The following is a 6,000-nucleotide window of genomic DNA, read 5'->3' on the forward strand; positions in this document are numbered from 1 at the left end:
AAAGCTCACTGCGCAAGCGAACAGCAGGTTGAGTGCCCGATAGCGTCGGTGGTTGATAATTTGATCAGCTCGTGAAACCCATCGGCATGGCCACATACATCGGCGATGTGGCGTCGTACCTTCCAGAATTATTACCAGAGCTCGCAGAACTTGCCCGGTAAACTATACTGGCATTGTGCGGATGATCTTATCAGAACATTCAAGAATAACCGTGAACGTTCTCATAAAAGCTGGCGTGGCCTGTGCCGAGCGATAGTTCTTGTAAGTGATCTAGGCAGTAGTAGACGGTGAAAAAAAAAATTGTAGTGACTTAGTTCGGCTATGGTAGGATATACGTAGCGTGACCTAAGTTTCAGCTGATTATTCTATAACCCGCGCCACGGTTTCACCCCACTCAGGCGCCGCCGCTTACCTCAACGTTTCACACACGGCACTACTTAGCGGCGTCTTCCACACACCTCGCACACATATCCAAACGGCTTGTTTACGAAGTCCGTCTCGAAGGTCTGAGTCGCACTGGCGCTTTCGCATAGTTTCACCCTATAGTCAGTCGATCGGCGAGCGTTGACGTCATCGACGGCGTCTTGTTGCTGCTGCAGAGATGGTCGGGGTCGTCGCTAAGCATCCTGGCGATGCCGCTTTCCTAGACGTTCCTCCCTTTCCTGCACTTTCTCCGCAGCACGTTTAGCCTTGTGCCGTTCATTGTTCCTTCGCTCAACCGCTAATTGCCAGGCAACCACTTCGGGATCCGATGAGTTTAGCTTCTCCGCTCTTCTGCGCCGGTGAGCAGCATTTGCCCTCTCCTCCTCCACGGCCATAGCACAATGGCAAACGCCAGCCAGAGGTGCTATCAAGGGGCTCCAGCATAGCGTCAGACTGCGACTGCACAGCGAAGGCGCAGAGCTGCGCGCGCGCCGTCTGCCGCAGCTATGACGTCACTCCTCTGGAATGCGCAGACCGTCGAGTCAAGCGCGACGGCGGCGGAGAGCGCGGAGGTGGCGGCTTCGTTGCGCCTGCTGTGTGACATCACTGCTTCTCGCGCATGCGCAGCGCGGCTCTTGTAAGCGCACGAGAAACTGCTCCGGCTCAGCCAGTGTAGCTAACGCTACAAAACAAGTACGCGTGTCTATGCACCATTCTGAAATACCGTTGAATCAATACTGCAAATAGAACACAAATGCGAAGAAAGAAAACTCGATGTGCTAGAGAAACCAGAAATGTAAAGTAAGTAAAAAGTAATGCTGGGTGTTTTCAGATGAGAACGATGGTGCATGTCCGTGGACCTCCTTCAATTTCGCTGACAAAAAGAATATTTTGCGTTTCGAGTCCCCAGGGCCATGACACCATTCCTGGTTTTGCGAAAAAAGAAATTTCGCCTTAGTAAGAAAAAATCGGAAATGTCCATATACTCAGCAAAACCGTCTTTTGGGGGGAATTGCGCGAAAATGGTATTTTGACGACGTCCTAAAAAATAAATATAGCAGCTGTGAGTCTCAAAAGTTTGCTTGGCATACTACTAGTAACGTATGTTTACAAAAATTGTAATCTTGCAGTTTCTGTCCGGTATTTTATGGGAACAAAAACGATCGCAAGTACGGCACATTGCTCAGTAAAGGTCTAGTAGTCTAAGATTTTTTTTTTCTTCGCGGGTATAATACTCAGAATTTCTAAACTTTCCCAGAATGTTGCCACCCATTAGCTTAACAATTGCGTAAAATATGATTGCCGATAACGGTGTCAGACGCATACCAATAATGTATAAGTGAAGGCATGTCTTTAGAATGCAATACTTCGAAATGCAATAAAAAAGCCATCGTTGATTTTCTTTAATTTTCCCAGAATTAACTACCAGCATGTGCTCTAACTGAATCTGTAAAAACATGTGGTATTACTTTTGGGAGGTCGGAGTCACAAAGCCGCAAAGTGCGCAAGTCCCGCGCAACGACTTAAATGAGCGAGCATGTAGCGATTGTTACCATTGTCATGATTTTAGGTGCGAAGCATCTTATGGCGGAGTTCAATCCGGTGGTGGTGGTGTGCGGCGTGACCACCCTAACTGCGCATGCGCAAACCCTCTCCACACACCTTCTCTCCACTCCTCTTCCCCTATTCCCTCTCCACTCTCACTCCCCCTCTCCGCTTCCTCCTCTCGTGCGCCTCGTTCTGTCCTGCGACGAGTAGGCATCAGCGACGCATCCGGCGTCTTGACGTGGCACGAGCGGCTGATGGCCGCCTCTGCTTCTGTGGCTCTAGACGCGGAGCGCTCGTGCTCTCCTTCCCTCGCTGAAGAATCCCACGACGACACCAATGGCATTGACTGAAGAGAGGGTCAAGCTAACCATCTCCCCGCTGCTTTGCAGCCACACTTGGTTCCCTTTAGCGGGAGATGGTGTAATTTTTAGGTTTTAAATATGTTCTCTCGTCTTCATGAAACTGCAAATCGAGAGGTTGAAATTGCTAAAGGGATTTCGGTCTGTCAGTTTGCAGAATGAAAGCGCTACAAATTGACAGCTACAAATTGATTCAAACCGCTGTTAAGTTGACAGATGAAATCGCTACAGCGATCTCAGTATGGCTATCTGAATATCGTATTTATGGCTCAATTGGACAACTTAATAATGACAATAATAATAAGAATAATAATAATAATAATAATAATAATAATAATAATAATAATATAATAATAATAATAATAATAATAATATTATTATTATTATTATTATTATTATTATTATTATTATTATTATTATTATTATCGTGCGCCAGTACAAAGACCTTACGGTTGTTCCTGGGTACGTTAAGTAAACGTTTGATTATTATTATTATCTAAGGTTTAACGTCCCAAAACCACAATATGATTACAAGGGACGTCGCATTGGCGGGCTCCGGAAATTCCGACCCCCTGGGGTTCTTTAACGTGCACCTAAGTCTAAGTGCAAGGGCCTCAAACATTTTCGCCTCCATCGAAAATGCAGCCGCCACGTCCGGGATTTTATCCCGCTACCTTCGGGTCTGCAGTAAGCGCCACAACCACTAGACTACCGTGGCGGCAGTTGGACAGGTCAAAGCGAGCGTTTAGCGCTATCTGAACTAGCACAAGAAAAAAAATTACCTATAAGCGGAATATTCGTAGTATAAAATATTTGGATAACGCCTTGTTTATGAGCTTCGTGCCAGAAGAAACTCTCTCCGTCTTGGAAACTGCTCCAGCCTCTTCAAAACAGATCACAGTAAAATGTACAAATGCATCTGTGTCGGTCGAAAATTTTGTTCCTCTGCAAAATGCTGTCGCGGAGATAAACACAGACATTTACTTAAAAGAAATTTCTTCTCTCAAGATGGCGGTGAAGGGAAACGTCATTGTCGGACATCCTACGCCAGGCGCAAGAAGCCGGAGATCGTTGGTGGCGTCTCCAGGACACTTTCTGCGCGGACATTATCTTCCTTCATTGCCTGTCTCGCGTACTGTGCGTATTAAGGCTGAGGAAACTTGCATGCAAAAACCCGACTCGAGTGTGCATCTAGACGAAGTTTTTTCCATAATTGCTCTCGCCATGAAATATACTACGATCACCACAAAGACGCATATATAAAATTTGCACCTTCTCCGGTCTTCTGTCAATTTCATGTTTCGTGAACACGAGAAAACATACTTAAGACCTAAAGATCATGAAAGTGGTAACAATAGCTACATTCTCGCTCATTTAAGTGTTCGCGCAGGAACGTCAATTTGGACACTTGGGCACAAGAATTTTATCACATGTTTTTAAAGATTCAGGTAGAGCATGCACTGGGCTTTAATTCTGGGGAGATTAAAGACAATCGAAGATAGCTTTTTTTAAAACTGCAATTGAAATTATTGCATTTTTATAGACATTCCTTCACTTATATATTTTTGATTTCCGTTTGACGTTATTCTCGGCAATAATATTTTACACAAGCGTTAAGCTAATGTGTAGCAACACTCTGGGAAATTTTGGCAATTCTGAGCAATATACACGCGAAGCGAAAAAATCTGGAACTAGAGCGTATTCAGCAATGTGCCGTATTTACCATTTTTTTTTTCATTAAATACGGGCAACAACAATGCAAGGTAACAATATTTGGTAAACATACGTTATTCGTAGTATGCCAAGCAAAATTTTGAGACTCACAGCTGCAATATCTATTCTGTAGGACCTCGTTAAAATTCCATTTTCGCGCAATTCGGAAAACAAAAACGGTTCTGCTGAGTAGAGACTTTCGAAGTTGTTTTACTAAGGCAACATTTTTTTTTTTCTCAGAACTAAGAATGGTTTCGTGGCCGATGGGACTCTAACCGCAATATGTATTTTTTTTTTCAGCGAAAGTAAATGGGGTGCGCGGACATGCACTGACGTTTTTACCTGAACACAGCCTGCTGCATCAATGCGACAGCGCACGTAGAATGGCCGATGGCGTACTAAATGGAGGACCTTGCAGCCCAGAGCGCCGAGAGTCCTGAGCACAGGGAGTAAAGCGTCATGTTGTCCAAAGCGCCACACATAACCTAGTAGTCGAGAGCGCCAAGATGTCGAGGTACCTTGTATGGCCCGATGGATCGTCGAAGAACTTTTTCACTGAGCCCACGTCGGTGTATCGACGTCTCTACACAAGCAGGGTAGCCGGCCTGGTATTCTACGTAGCACTGTCTAAAGTTCTAACGACGGCTGTCTGTAATCTTCTAGTCAATACATGTACAGGCGGTCGCCTGATTTGTTCCCCGCGCTGAAAGTAGGCGACAACACTCAGATTGTACACGTTGGTGTCAGTCGGCAGCATGACGTCAAGTGCGGTTGCTGGGCTCCTCCGTTAAAGCAGCTTGAAAAGCGTCACGTTCGTCGTTTCTTGCACTGCGGTGTTTTAGGCGAAGATTATGTATGAAGGATGACATCCGAAGTCTAGTGTAGGACGTCGACGTACATTGCTAGCATGGTCGCGAGTGTGTTACTTAGACGCTCGGTGAGGCTATTTCTCTCTGTGGGGGGGGGGGGGGGGGGCAGCCGTTCTCTGGCCATTTGTGTGGCAGTGCTGTAGGATAGCTTAAGTCGGCGGTAAACGATGTTCCCCTGTAAGTGATGATGACTATTGTGGTACCATGCCGTAGCAGGATATTCCTGACGAGCAGTTTCACCACTTTCGCCGTACTACATTTGCGCTTAGCGAGTGAGAATGTAGGCGGCCACAACAACGCGCTTATTGTCTGGTGACATTCGAAAGACTCAGTAAGACCGTCCCAATTTGTTGAAACGCTGGACAGGGTGGCTCGATGGGCTGCAGAAAACCGGCAGCCCTTTGCGCTGTGTCTTGTGTCGCTGGCAGAGTAGGTATGTCCTGACGTAACGAGCAACGCCAGCTGTAAGAAGCAGACAGTAATATTTTTCTTGCAGCCTGGTTAGCATGCACTAAAAACGTAGGTGTAGAGCCGTGATGTCGCCATGCGGAGCATGCATGATAACCCGATGATTATAGTGAGGTAGCTGGCTAGCACGGACAAGACGCGCTTCTTTACGAGAACGTTGTTTTGCAAGCAATGATATGCCGTTCCTTGCCTAAATACTTCGTGGACAAAAGCTGTCGCGCCTTCCAAGTGTGCGTATTCCACAATGCCTTTCAGTTTTGGGTGTGTCTGTTGCTTTTGAGAAACTGGTCTGCGCTCACAGTTCCAAAGACGACGTCTTCACCCTGATCACTTTGCGGCTGCGGGTCAATGGACGTGCAGAACAACTAAGGAGTCAGCAGCATAGTGCTTCTCTCCGGACTTGCATACCACGGCGATTTCATATTCCTGGAGTATGAGACTCCAGCGTGCGAGGTAATCTGAGGAATTTCTGAAGTTCGCCAAAAACAAAATATGTGGTGGTCGCATACGGCTCTGAAAGGCCTGCTGTATTGGTAGGGGCTAACCTTTCATGTAGCCCAAATGGGGGAAAGGCCGTTGTGGAATAAATTTCCAATCATGAATAATTTGGTTCCTTCGAT

The sequence above is a fragment of the Rhipicephalus sanguineus genome, chromosome 4, assembly GCF_013339695.2.
Source record: "Rhipicephalus sanguineus isolate Rsan-2018 chromosome 4, BIME_Rsan_1.4, whole genome shotgun sequence".
In the NCBI taxonomy this organism is placed as follows: domain Eukaryota; kingdom Metazoa; phylum Arthropoda; class Arachnida; order Ixodida; family Ixodidae; genus Rhipicephalus; species Rhipicephalus sanguineus.